The sequence below is a fragment of the Rattus norvegicus genome, chromosome 4 (assembly GCF_036323735.1).
Source record: "Rattus norvegicus strain BN/NHsdMcwi chromosome 4, GRCr8, whole genome shotgun sequence".
Taxonomy (NCBI): domain Eukaryota; kingdom Metazoa; phylum Chordata; class Mammalia; order Rodentia; family Muridae; genus Rattus; species Rattus norvegicus.
In genome coordinates, this window is record NC_086022.1 from 154,539,876 (window position 1) to 154,554,266 (window position 14,391).

Below are 14,391 nucleotides of genomic sequence, written 5' to 3' on the forward strand. Positions count from 1 at the left end.
ATCTGCACCAATAAATTCAATCTATCACATCACAGAAAGAGTGCCATAATTTTTAGTTATTTACTACCTGACAATCAGGTCTCCTGAATAATTTCATAATATCCACATGATTTAAAAAAATCTTTCATTTGAGTATATACGAATTAACAAACTATAAAAGACTAAGATACTCTTTTACTTGATATACAAATCGACCAGCTGACTAATACCCTCACTAGCACGCCAGAGTACACATTAATGTCCACTGCTTTGCTTAGGGTTGGTCCACATCACACTGTATGACCCAATGACTCAGCTCACTGTATTTGTTTTGCTTTGACCATATTTTTTAATACATCTAACTTTCACTCATCTTAAAGGCATTTAAAAGTAATTCCAGTTTCAAGCACTGAAAATGAAGAGTGCCAGTATCTTGTCTCTTATCTAACTCAGAGAAAGCTAGCTCCCCTCTGATCTTTACTTTTGGATGTGAATTGCAATATGCTGCCCAGGCTGACATTAAGCTCCTCGGGTCAAGCTGTTCTTCTGCCTCAGCCTCAAAAGTAGTCAGGACTTGGACCTAGCTGTCAAAACACAGTATTTTAATGGCTTACCCATATTTCTTTTCTAAAATATTCAACATTAAGTTTCATAAAAATATATCTTTTCATATAAGATCATCATTGGGATATACAATTATAAAAATACATAATTATAGTTTCGCGAGTAAGCAGAATAAAAAAAAGTTTGACAAGAAACAAACTAAGTAAGCTAACTCAACAAGTTAGCATACAGTTTATTTGAGTAATCGAATACCTGCTTTGAGTACATGCCGGGCATCGACTGGTATGGTTAAGTCTCAATCTGGTGATGTGTTAAGTAGAAGTTTGTCACAGAACGTCTTAGATACATAACAGAAGCACATACACCAGCACTGACTCAGGCTGACAGCATCTGTTGGCCTGTAAGAGATGTTTCCCATTAGAAGCCAAGGGTTCTATGTTTGCTACCACTTGAAAAAGTGACAGGAAAGGTCATGATTCACTGAGTCGTTCTGTAAATTCAAGCCCAGTACCTGTCTCCTCTATTCCATTACACACAAGACTAGAATACAAACAAACGGAATATTTCATAGGGAAAACAGCAGGAGGAAAGTAGGGAGTCTAGTAACTCAGTACTTGGTTTCTTTTTTTTTTTCTCCTCTTTTCAGAGACAGGTCTTTGCTATGAAGTCCTGATTGGCCCTCCGAGTAGGTGAGTCAGGGTTTGAGGTCACGGGATCCTCCTGCATGAGTGCTGAGCTGACAGAGATGCACACCACGTGGGGCCTTCAAGTATTTGCCTATAGCTAAGGCCTTTGGTTTAATCCTCAGCACTGGGGAAAACAAAGCAGCTACTAGGTATGGTGTTTCCTGCCTAAAATCCAATAGACAGTAGACAGACTATTAACGCGCTAGGCCATTAGGCAAGTTATCATGCATGTACGTGACATATCACACACAGACACAACAGACAGACACATGTACAATAAACCAACAAACAGAAACTCATAAGTTTTAGTCTAAAGATTTACCTAGCTAAATAGTGGAAGTACATGCCTTTAATTTCAGAGCTCAGGAAACAGAGGTGGGCAGGCCACTGTGAGTTTGAAGCTGGCTTGGTCTATACTGTAAGCTCCAGAGAAGCCAGGCCACAGAGAAACCCTGTTTTGAAAAACAAAGTTACCTCTCTGTGTCGATAGTGGCTGGAAGTAGAATGCCCACCATAGGCTTGAGCATTTGACACTGGGGTCTCCAGCTCGTGGAGCTGAGTTGAGGAGGTGCAGCCTTGTTGGAGGAAATGTCATTAGGGACTAGCTTGAGTGCACATAGCCTTGCCCCATTTCTATGTATTTGCTGTAAAAGATGTGACCCTCAGCTTCCTGCTCCTTCTGGCCATGATTACTCACCAAGACGGACTTCTGGATCCCTAAGACCCCTAACTTCTTCTACAAGTTGCTTTTGGCTGTGCTCTTTTACCACAGCAGCAGATAAGTAAATACTCCCCTGTCCACTTTAGAATACAATCTGGGGCAATGCAAGGGGACACAGTAAGCTAGGTATGCACACGGGCTTGTGAAGGCCTTTTCTATTTCCTTGTAAATAGAGCACCGATTAATATGGGTTTATAATGGAGTTCTCTGGGTATACACCCAGGAGTGGAAGAGCTGGGTCATAAGGTAGTTTATTGAAAACCTCCAAACTGACTTCGATACAGTATTGATTGGTACTATGCTAGCAGTGAAGAGGGCTTCCTTCACATTCTCTCTAACATTTCTTCTCAGATTTCTTGATGATAGACTGGTTTGTGATGATAGTTTTGTCTTTCCTCTTAGCTAGGGAATTTGAGTACTTTTGAGTAGGTATTAGCCATTTGTAATTTTTCTTTTAAAAACTGCTCATTTCAGTAGCCACCGTGTTGCCTGACAGCTGTGTTTCCTTAGTGTTGAACTGAGAGGAAACTTCAAATAGACTCATGTGGAAGAAAGAGCAGCTCATCAATACAGTGATGACCCAGCACAAAAGTAAACTGAATCAAGAATCAAGAAAAGGATCAACCTGAGACAACAGAAGACATATCTACAAGTCAAACATACTCTTCTACTTCCTTGACAAAGGTGGATTGTGCCAGAAGGTGGTGGGCAGCACCAGGAGATGTCAAGAGCTCCATTCCTGGCTGTGGATGAAGAACGTAGACAGCAGCCACTCACAGCAGAAAGGTCACACTAGGAGGAGAAATTCTGCCTCCCACCCCGTCTACACTGCATAAGACGCTGCTGAGGAGGAAAGGAAGTAGTTTCCAAACGGTGAGGCTGGGGAACAGGAATATTTAATGCTACACAGTAGAAATTCAATCATCTGCAGCCAATGAATGGAAAAGCTTTTCTATTACTCAAACCTAATCAAATTTCATGCCATTTATAAGTAAAAACATTTTTTTCCTGTGCAAACTTGTCTGCATAGGAAGAGAATGCATAACTGGTCAAGTGAAATAGCCAGAGGACTATTGGTAACCTTGTGAAGTAATTACTCATTTCTAGACACACAGTGGATAGCATTTGCAATTTCATATCACAGACCGCTACCATTTCCAAGAAATTCTGACCTAAAGAGTACTTAGTCAAGTCTTGATTTGTCTAGGATGTTAGAAAAATCATCAGAACTTCATTGCTAAGAAACCAGCCCTTGTAGATACAGTATCACGTGGCTTACTACGGCTTTTCTCTAACTCCCATACATCCTAGCCTTTAGACTGTGGAGACTCCAATAATAACTCACAATCAAGTGATGTTTTAAGAGTTTTATATGTATTATTTCTCTTAATACCAGGTCCTATTTCTGATTTTACAGTTAGACACAGGAAACTTCCAAAAAAGAAAAATAGTGAAGCCCACTTTAAAGTCCAGTTGGGGCCCAGAGTTCTATGCTCTTAATTATAATTAGTTTCTGTCAGTTAGGTGAGTCCTAAGAACAGTGCTTTAAAATGGAATTATCTTCAACTGGAAGGAGGGAGGGAGGGAGGGAGGGAGGGAGGGAGGGAGGGAGGGAAGGCAGGGAGGGAGGGAGGGAGGCAGGGAGGGAAGGAGGGAGGCAGGGAGGGAGGCAGGGAGGGAGGGAGGGAAGGAGTAGAGAAAGGAGGAAGGGAGAAGCAAATGCCACTATGAATGAGCATTGTTTACTGTTTACATCTGAAATGATTCCCAAAGGCTCGTGTGAAGGAATGTATGCAGCTGATGTACTGTTAGGAGGCATTGAAACATTTAGGTGGGGGTTCTGGTGGAAGGGAGACCTTGAAGCCTCCTCTCTCTACATTCTGGCAGCAAGTAACAGGACCACCTTTCCTCTGCCATGTCTTCTCCACTATATCTTATCAGGAGCCTAGAGGAACTAAACCAAGGAACCAAGGACAGAGGCTGCTGAAACCTCTGAGCCCATGAGCCAAAATAAACCTCTCCTTTAGACTCTCAAGTATTTCACAGCAGTAACTAGAGCTGACCAATGTGGCATCATTTAGTGTGTGTGTGTGTGTGTGTGTGTGTGTGTGTGTGTGTGTGTGTGTGTGTGTGTGTGTGAGAGAGAGATTATATAACAAATAATGGGTTTAGAATTAAAGAACATAACATCATGACACGGGAAAGCATTGGCCTTAGTTAATATGTCATGCTGTCTCCATGCAAGTAGGAAAAGATTCAAGATCATTCTGTTGTCAGACTGATACACATTTAATCCTTTCTCCTACGTTCTGACATACTGATAACTTCTAAACTAAAATGTCATAAATATGTACAATTAGATAATCTCTTTTTCTACAATGTGAACATGTTTCCAAATTGTGTACTGGTACTATCCCAAGGAACTCACAAGTTACTGTGGACTATTGTAAATGCTGGGTGAAGCACAGTAAGAGGTCAGATGGTGTACAAATTACCTGTCCAATGTAGGATTATGCTACATTAGTCTATCTTTGTGAAGTTTTCAATGGCTGGTGTATGTTTGGGCTGCTATAACAAAACTATAAACTATGGTGGTTGAAGGTGTGGCATAATGCTTACCCAGCATTCCTGAGACCCTAGGTTTAATCTCTAGGATCATAGCCTCAATCAAATCATAAAAGCTGCAGAAATCTCATAAATGACCAAAAATAAACTGTTGGCAGCTCTGGAAGCAACAAAGCATAAGATCACAGATGGGCCCACGGGGTCACGGATGTCACCTTCTCGTTGTTTTTCTCACAGGGTGGAAAGGATACATGGAGTCTATGAGTGCTCTGTAAGGAACCAATCACAAGAATGGGCTTTACCAGCATGATCCATTGCAGAAGCCCATTCCTATTAATAGAACTATAGGGGTGAAATCTCAAGGGAGTGATTTAGGGGGTATAGGCATTCTGATTGTAGAAATACAATTTTAAATGTTCAGCCCCACAATGAACAAAAATCTCTGTGGATCAAGAAATAAGCATTCAATATTGTGCATAGGCTTAACTATACAGCACTCAACAAGCATCTAAGTAGTGATGTTTTAAAATGAAAGCATTTTATTACAATATATTATTAAATGCATCTCTGTATTTTGAAATGATTACAAAACTGTTAGGGCACATTTAAATGTAAGAGTCCAGGTACTGTTAGGAAATGTTTGGTGTTTATTTTGGCCAAGGAATCATGGGAAATTTGCTGACTATGCTAGAATCAAAAGTTTCTGGAAACTAGTGTTCTAATAAGAAAACATCATTTTCCTTTAGAAAACAATATGACAAAACCCATCACCTAAAAGTTCAGAAATTCCAAGTACTGTTATTGTGTTCCTAACCATAAAAAGCTTGAGTAAATAATAAAATTTAAAATAATAAAATTTCTTCACTTTAATGTAACTGGTCACAACCCTCCCCACACACAACACACACAGGCTTTTCCACCCTGGGTCTTTCTCTTCTGCTAATCTGCTGCAACATTCTAACATCCAAGGGAAATTTGCTGACTGAACAGTCACTACAATTCACACCACAATCCTACAGCTAAAGAATAAACACAATCTCCACCACAAAACTTACAATTTGACAACTATTTGGTATCACAGTGTATCTATCCCTGTCACAGACTTGGATTCTGTTTAAAAGCAACACTGATATTTTTAATGCACTTAAACAAAGCTGACACAGGCACAGTGGCCTACACAATAATGACCTTTGAGATTTATCTCCTCCTGTTTTCAGTGTTAAGAGGAGAACTATAGTCAACAGAGTTGCCAGGGTCCATGATTTTTCAAATGTACACTAGAATACAGGGAGGTACCATGCTTTTCTCCTTATAGATTAATTCCATTCTAGTCAATGAAACACATAGCACCCTACAGGCTGAAAGCCTCTTTTTACAATAGTGTTTTAAAGATGGAGGAGGAAGACAGCAGTGGACATTAATCTAACCGGAACAGCAATTTATAAAATGCTTGCTTCTAACTTCTAATTTTAATGAGCCAGAATCTTACCCAAACAGGGACTGATTACTATAAAGCCATTCTCTCATTAGCAAAAAATAAAATAAACATAAAACACAGCTCTGGAACCTCCTTGAACCTCCTTGTGCTTTGAAAGTGACAATGTACTCATTAGCAGGATATGGAGATGCACAGAAAACAAAAAGTGGTTAGAGGGCAAAAAAGTAACCAGAGAAAATAAACACCTTGGAAACCAACAGTCTGAAGAGCTCAGCACAGAGAAATACATCACATAAAATTCCACATACAGTCCATATATCCGAATACTGAAAAGTATGTTAAGTATAGGGCCTAGAGTATTTTGCACAGCACCAAAAAGAGACAGAAGTTTGAAAAAAGAAAATAAACCTTAACTCAAGAGTAAAATCACAAACAAGTTATTTTATAAAAATCCTTCTTAAGTTGAATTATTCCTTTATTTATTAATCAAAACAAACAAACAAAAAACAAAAATAAAAAACCAAAAAAACAACCTTTGGCCTGACAGTTATTGTCTGGAAAAACAATACTGATTTTATCTTTCTTTTCAAGATTAATCCAGAGAGCCTGACAAAACCTGAGGTTTGCAGAAGCAGCCACCTTCTCGTGGCAGAGAGAACACTTGAGCACTGGCAGTCAGAAAGGTGTCTAGGTGTTCTTGCTCAGAAGCAGCACTTCCAAGTGTGGTGCTTGCTAGGTTTTGAGTGCAAAATCGCCCGCCTACAATCATGGAGAGAAATTATGTTCTGTTGTTTGTAAGCATACTGGTTTGCAATTGTGTAATCACTTAGACACATTCTAACCATGATAATCTGATATAGCATGTGTATCTATCTGTCCTTGTCAACAAACTTTCTGATGATATCAACTCCATATTACATATTTTATTTCAGTAAGTTCTTTATAGTAACAGTTCAGTTTATCTCGTGGTATCAGAATTGAAATATTAAAGTACTTAATCACAGTGATCTTGTCAAAAAGCTAATAAATTAAAACAAGTAGACCTAGAAATAAAAAGGCATGTCTTCCTGTGTACTATGACTGCTGAGATGCAAATACGCAAGCCTTGTATGACTGTTCTCACTCCCAGGAATGAGAAGCTGCACGCGGACTGCTTCTTTAGGCTGCAGTTCTAGTTCAATATTAATGTGTGAAGCAATTACCATATGGAATGGTCCCTTTAATGCCACCTGGTCTACTTCCCAGCAGTGAGCTCCACCCCCAGGCCTGTCATGGCTCATTTAAAAAGCACAGTATGCTCCCTCTCTGAGCCTGCTCCTAGAGCTCACGGAGTTGAGGATAGAATGAGATACGAAGGTGTTTATCATGAGGTATACTAGAACTCTGAGCCAAAGCAACGGGAGCTGGACATTATGAGCAGGCTGGGAACACTAAGAGACTTTTTTTCTTTAAAGAATACTGAATAAATAAACTATTCCACAAGACACATAAAGTTTAAGTAAAGAGAAAAGTTTCAAGCAGAAGAAAGCCTTGCTGAAACTTAGAGCACACAATAACACTTCAGAAGTATAACGAGCATATAAAGTCCATCCTTCATCATTGTCTTTATGCTGCTTTTCCACATAAACTGTGGTTCACGGGGTTGCAATTTATCCATCCCATAGGCAATGGCAACATTTTGACAACAGATACTCTCTCTAAAATTCAGGAACCAAACTCATTCAATGAATGTTTAAGTCTTCAAAATGGAAAATTAAATGTGTAAAATAATAGGCAAGAAACATTTACAAGGGAAATGAAGGGGGAAAATATGAAGAAAGTAAATTTACTTTAGCTTGGAGCATTTCTGAAAGACCCAGTGAACTCAGCTAACTTAGAAAGCCTCCCTCTGTGTTCTGAAAGGTAAGGCCACAGCACCGAACAAAATGGAATATTAAAGAAATGAATGTTAAAGAAAGTCAAAGGTGTTGGTTCTATCTGTAAAAACAGATTATGTTAGAAAAACTTGCGTGAGCACTGTAAAGCTGGTTCTGGGGAGTAACAGAAGGCGATGGGTAGAAAATCATGGTAAATTCAAATACACAAAAGAGAGATACAGAGTCTCATGTACAGAAATTAATATGGAAAATCCAGTAGTAGATATCCTGGGTTATCACAGAGAGAGCAGGAAGCTGCCCTGAAGTAAACAGGTAGTGCCACAGAAACATCCCCTCACAACTGGGGAAAGTAAGACTCACTAGCAACAAAAGCACTTGGAAGGATGGGGTGTGTGTGTGTGTGTGTGTGTGTGTGTGTGTGTGTGTGTGTGTGTTTCAGTGACTGAGACTTAGCTCAGGAGCTACCCTGGGTTTCATTCCCCACACACTCCAAGAATGGAAGCTTCACCAAGACAGAAGAGCGTCATACTGAGAGGCCCAGAGCCAGCAGAGGGCTAGCAGTGAGTCCGCTAAAGCACTCGACCAGCCGAGCTACTCCTCACTTTTCATGGTGAGTTTTTAAGTGCAGCCTTTCTATGTATCTGCAGTAACATAATTAGAAATTTTAAAAGAAAAAAAAAACTTGTGTCATATCAGGACCAAATGTTATTTAGGAATAAACCTAGCACATAAAATTTAAGAATGATGCTGAGAAAAATACACAAGATGTTAATTAAAGTCACTGTGTCGGTTAATACTACCAATGTGACAAGAACTAGAATCACCTAGGAGATTAACTTCTGGGTGGAACCGTGACATCCTAGACTTCGTTAACTGCTGTGTGAGGGCCCATCCCAAATGTGGGCAGCACAAAAAGGAGGAAGGAAGAGAGACAGCAGCGGTCATCCCTTGCTGCTTCCTGATGGGACCGGCTGCCCTCCTGAATCAAACCTTCCTGTGAGCAATGAGCAAAGTACAAACTGGAGCCACAAAGGAGAGTTTATCAAACAGACGCAGCCGATGGCAGGACTCCATGCTATAAAAGACCACAGTTTTCCTAAATCAGTCTGTAAAAACAATGCAAATTCCTATTAAAATTTCCTAAGGACGTCTTCAAAGAGCTATTCAGCACCGTAAAAGAGTGTAAAGGTTCCAGATGGCACTGGCAAAGAAGACTGAAGAGATTTGCTCCACTATACACTGTATTTACAAGAGTAAATACAGCAGCAACGAACTATCACAATCACTAACAGGTGATGAAGAAAGACTATACTGAGGTGTCCAGTCTACTTAGGCACACAGGAAACTTGGGGTTGTAACGAGACAGGCTTACCATAAGAAAAACTAAATTAAGTAATTTTCCATATGCCAAATATCCCAGTGTATAATTTCAAACTGTGAACATCATAGTTTACTGAAAGGTAATTTTCACCCACAACGGCTATTTTATCAGTATTCGGCTACACAACTCGGTGCTCTGCTGGGGAGCATGGTCACTCTTCAGAAGACAGTGTGTGCCTGTGTGTGAGCTCTTCAAATGCAGGGAAGAGAGCATCTGAATTTGTTTACCCATATTTTATCTTACTCATAACCCTTATCAGAATTTTGGGGGCATGCAGTGAGTCCAAAACCAGTGGGCGGGAGATGGAGAGACAGCTCAGCAGACAAGAGCTCCTGTTGTTTTCAGCACAAGACCTGGGTTTGGTTTCCAGAACCCACCTGAGATCACTCTAGTTTCCAGGGAGATCTGATGCCCTCTTCTGGCCCCTTAGGGCACTGCATGCATGTGATGTGCACAACGTAACAAAAGTATTTTTACTTTTTTTTTTAATAAGATTTGGTGTGAGCCTTCAGAGTAAAGAAGGTGGGAGGACTTTAAAAGGCAAAATTAAGAGTGTGAAGGTGGCAGTAGCAACGAGGGCCTTCCCATTGTTGCTGTGCGGACACTGTCTAGCACACGGCCCTGGCTTGAGCGGGTGGTAGGAAGTCCACTGCAGTTTGCTGCGACATTTTGGAGGGTAGCAGAGGAAATGGCAACAAATCAACCAGTGGCTTCTTCTGAGCAGGCGGAGTGGGTTACTAGAATGCTGATTTGGTCACCATCCTGCTATGAACCCCGTCTCCTTATTTAAATGTGGCTCCACAGCCATCTCGTTCAGGATGATGAGGATTTATTTTGCCAACTGGAGCTAGTGACCCCGAGGCAGAGTTGCACCAGCTTTCTTCACCATTGAGGATGCTGCATGACGGGGCTGCATTCAGGGCAATGAACAGGTTTTGTTTAGGATTGAAGGAAACCTGGTCCAAACCAAGAAATGTACAGGTTTTTAATATGGAGACGAGGCAAGGGGCACTTTGGGCTAATACTCTAGGTCCCCTGGCTTTGCTCTATAGTGCTTTTGGTGTTATCATTGAGAAAACACGGGGTGCAGAAGATGACCTCGACACAGTAGCAGCTGGGACCATGACAGGAATGTTATATAAATATATAGGTGGTCTCCAAGGAATAGCACGTGGTGGCCCGGCAGGACTGACACTCACCAGTGTCTATGCACTGTTTAACAACTGGAGCACATGAAAGGTTCCCTGCTCCAAGTCACTCTGAAGATTTTTGCCACCTCAGGAATGGGGGAAACCTAACAGTCATCCAGATCAATTAATAAGTCAGTCTGGAGTTGCTTTCTCTCTTGTACCTACAATTACTTTGAACAATTGGAGACTGAGTTGCTGTGACAAAGATCGTGGATGCTTAGCCTGGACTGCACTGCTTGCCCTCAGTGAATGCTTGCCCTCAGTGAATGCTTGCCCTCAGTGAATGCTTGCCCTCAGTGAAAGGAAGCCAAACTTTTTGGTGGCTCACTGAGTATGTGTTCTCTTCTCCACTGGAGGTGATCTTGCACCTCCTACCCCCAACCTGGGAAACCACTTAGCTTTCAAAGTTAGGTCATACTTTTATTACCTTGTTAATTCATTTTAAAATCTAAAACTTAATGTTGCCCTGTTTTCCAAATAAAGGGTGAAAATGGGGGGGGGGCAAAATAACATAAAATGTTCCAAACATCTAACAGTTTTTAAACAAAACCAAAATAGTGTAAAGGGGAAAATAAGAATAACATGGTTATAACGTAATAGGTTATTTTGAGGAGTGGGGATAAAATGTGCAAATAAGAGTCAGAAATATATCTAAGGAAAAATTTCTGGAGGACCAACTACAATATGGAACTTCTGAGGGTTCCCCAAAAAATACGTATAAAATAATTACATTTAGATCGTCAAGAAGAGTGGGAACTTAAACTAACAAGCAACTTGTTAGAAAAAACTGTTCTAAAATAACTCATGTACTACAAAACTGTCTGAGTAGTACTTTAATTCAGTTCAGTAATGTGACCTATACTGATCACTGTCAAAGATGAAAAGAGAAAATAAGTGCAAATTAAATGAGACTTCAGTATAGTTCATGTTGTACCAGAGGAAGCCATGATGTATATGCATGTTTCTCGCTGAATGTGGTGGTGCAAGCTTTCTGTGGTGGCATTTATTTGGGTTTCCACAAGTTCAAAAGCTAGCCAGTGCTACACAGCAACCCAGAAGCCCAAAGGAAAGGAGAGAGGGGAGGTTAGGGAGAGAAAGAGGGAAAGGGAAGACAAAGGGAGAGGGGGGATGGGTGGGGGAGGGGGAAGGGGAGGGGGGAAGGGGGAGGGGGAGGGGAAGGAGGACGGAGGGTTTCTATTTCTACACTTGATCTTAGCCAAAAGGCTGAGAAGCGATGGGTTTCTATTTCTAGTGTTTTGTCTTTTACCAAAATAAACACTTTCTCTAAGAGACTCTTGTGCTCACTGACTCTTACAAGTTAGAATACGGATTCTAGCAGTCAGCGTTAGACAAAGGCACTCTGTAAACCCTTGCAACAAATGGCAATCATAGAAAAAGCTAAGCCAGGCAGGCAAGGGAGGGGCAGAGTGGATGTGCAGTGAAGGGAGGGTCCAACAAGGACAGCGCTAAACCAGAGACACACCCAGGAGATGTGGAGAAGCAAGATCATTCTCTTTGGTCCTCTGCAGACCCATGCTATACTGTTACCTGGGAACTGAAGGCTACACTTAAAGGCTCAGTGTTTGCTGCTGCTAAGTACCAACCACCTGGCTCTCAGCTCAGCAGCATTTCTACCCAGAAAATTTCTTGCATGTTTGTAAATACAAGTAACATGAACTTACTGTTTCTTCTCAAATATGCTCTAGGCTGCTGTGGCCTCTGTCTGAATGTGCATTTCCTATTGTTTCTCAGATTCCACAGAGAAGCCACTGCAATTGTGAGTAGGATGATGTTGAAAATGTAAATTGGGTTATAAAAAAGCGTCTGAAGGTTTGACTGATTCACCATGGCTATATACATCTATCTAGTCCATCAGATATTCTTGAATTACTTTCAGTCACGTTTTATACTTTAAAAAGACCTTTGAGAATTTCACATATAGAGGCTGAATAAAACTTCTAAACTTACTATATGATATGCTTTGATAACATACTGAAAACTTTGTAATGCTTTCTAGGTTTCCCTTTGCTTACTACAACTATGTGGACCTAATCTGCCTTTCTCCTTCACTTTCATACCTGCTATAGAGCATTATAGTGTATCTATTAGCATTTTCATACCTGTTATAGTGTATCTATTAGCATTAACATTACTGTATAAATGGGATTCCCTACATGTTTGAATCCTCTGTATGATTCTGCAAGTGGCCTCTTCACTACACCTGCTTTACTGGGCAGAACCTTTGGATGTAATTCCAGTGATCAATTATTGCTTTTGCTCATTATAGTTTTGGAGTCTTATGTACAAAATCTTTGCCTTTAAGAATATCTTCAGGCGTCTTTAGTATTTTCAAATATGTTGTAGGTTTTATAGTCACAATCTATCTCAAAGAAGAATCAGATAAGGGTCTACATGTGGATATCCACTTCCCCCACAGTAGTTATTGAAGAAATGACCCTTTATCTAAGACAGGTTTTTGTTTCCATTTTAAAATTAGCTATTTGATGGCTAAGATCAAACACTCAGGTGACAGCACATGTTGGGGAGAATGTGGACAAGAGAAACATGCCTCCATTGTTGGTAAGATTGCAAACTTGTGCAATCACTCTGGAAATCTGTCTGGAGGATCCTCAGAAAACTAGAAATAGACCTACCTGAAGACCCAGCTATACCACTCTTGGGCATATACCCAAAAGATGCCCCAACATACCACAGGGGCACATGTTCATAGAGGCCTTATTTGTGATAGACAGAGGCTAGAAACAACCCAGATGTCCCCCAGTGGAAGAATGGATACAGAAAATGTGGTTCATTTACACAATGGAATACTATTCAGCTATTATGAACGAGGACATCATGAGTTTTGCAGACAAATGGATGGAACTAGAAAATATCATCCTAAGTGAGGTAACTCAGACCCAAAAGGACAAACACAGTATGTTCCTACTAAGTGGGTATTAGCCAAAAGAAAAAGAAAAACCAAAAAACAAAAAACCCAAACAAACAACAACAACCAAAAAAAAAGAACCCCCAAAAAACAAAACAAAACAAACAAACAAACAAACAAACAAAAAAACCCAGAATACCTAGGGTGCAATCCACAGAACTCAAGAGGTTAACAAGCAGAAGGGCCCAAGTGAAAATGCTTCAATCCCACTTGGGAGGGAGAAGAGAGCAATTGTGGGAGGCAAAGGGAGGGAGGAACCTGGGTGGGAGAGGAGAGATGGAAAAGGGAAACATAATCAGGTATTGGTGTGGGAGGGGATTGGACAGGACAGGAGAGAAGGCCTGAAGGCCATCAGAAAGAACGGAAATATGCAACCTTGGAGGTTAGGAGGTGGTGGTGGGGGAATCTAGAAGGTACCAGAGACTTGGGAGGTGAGAGACTCTCAGGACTCAAAGGGAGGAACCTTAGGTGAAATGCCCAACAGTGGGAAGAGTAACTTATAGAGCCCACCTCCAGCAGAAAGACAGGGTATCAAGTAAAGAATGAGGTTGCCATTCCACAGTCAAAAAATCTGACCCAGAATTGTTCCTGTCTAAAAGAACTGCAGGGACAAAAATGGAAACATTATTATTAATGCTATGGTGTGCATGTCCTTTGAGATGCCCTACAAGTAGCTGACTAAGACAGATGCAGATACCTACACCCAACCAATGGACTGAAGTTAGGGACCCCTGTGGTTGAATTAAGGAAAGGCTGGAAGAAGCTGAGGAGGAGGGTGACCCCATAGGAAGACCAGCAGTCTCAACTGGCCTGAACCCCTGAGATCTCTCAGACACTGAGAGCCATCAACCAGGTAGCATATACCAGCTGATATGAGTATATCACATATACAGCAGACATATATACAGCAGACGACTGTCAGGTCTGGCCTCAGTGGGGAGGCCTGGCAGGGGTGGGAAGTGTGGGGTAGGGACATCCTCTTGGAGACAAGGAGGAGGAATGAGATGAGGAACTTTATGTGGGGAGGGATGGGGGAGGGGGTT

General features: G+C 41.0%; 1 protein-coding gene and 1 pseudogene across 12 annotated transcripts in view; one reads left to right on the forward strand and one right to left on the reverse strand.

Moving 5' to 3' along the window:
- Erc1 (ELKS/RAB6-interacting/CAST family member 1) overlaps positions 1-14,391 on the reverse strand; it is a 292,052-nt gene that overhangs the window by 103,940 nt on the left and 173,721 nt on the right. The gene's annotated exons all lie outside the window — the stretch shown is intronic.
- On the forward strand, positions 809-10,509 carry Timm23-ps6 (translocase of inner mitochondrial membrane 23, pseudogene 6; annotated as a pseudogene).